Raw genomic sequence first — 521 nt, forward strand, 5'->3', positions numbered from 1 at the left:
AGCTGGAGTGTTCGGTTCTGGATGGGACGTGTCCCTGACGAGACGTCAGGACAGAGAAGTTAAAAAAAAAAAAAGTGCTGTTATGTGCAAATGTTCGAATTGCCAAATAATCACCCTCTTTGTTGTCACGTGAAAACCCTGTGACTTCAACACGTTTCTCATGTTTCCAGACATCTGGAGGAAATTCTGAGGTTTGAATTATTTATTTCTGACATTTTGGAAAGCAGCATTTATCACATGACAGCAAGGAAGTCAGGTTTGTAACGCTCATCTCTCTTGTTGTTAGATTACTGCAAATATGCATATTCATCATCATTAACTACTGCATCATGTACCTGTCTTTTATACTGCAAAGCAGATGTCAGTTAAGCTCCACTGGTTACCAGTTCTGGTCTCTTTCTACTGATATAGATGAAGTCAGGTTATAGTCACCACTGATTAGTAGATATTTTTTTTATTTTTTAACAACAACACTGTCGACAGTTGAACCTCTGGTCTCTGAGGCTGCAGGGAATGTAGAT

The sequence above is a fragment of the Seriola lalandi genome, unplaced genomic scaffold (assembly GCF_002814215.2).
Source record: "Seriola lalandi dorsalis isolate HSWRI2012SDOR001 ecotype SW California unplaced genomic scaffold, Sedor1 jcf7180002054657, whole genome shotgun sequence".
Lineage (NCBI taxonomy): Eukaryota > Metazoa > Chordata > Actinopteri > Carangiformes > Carangidae > Seriola > Seriola lalandi.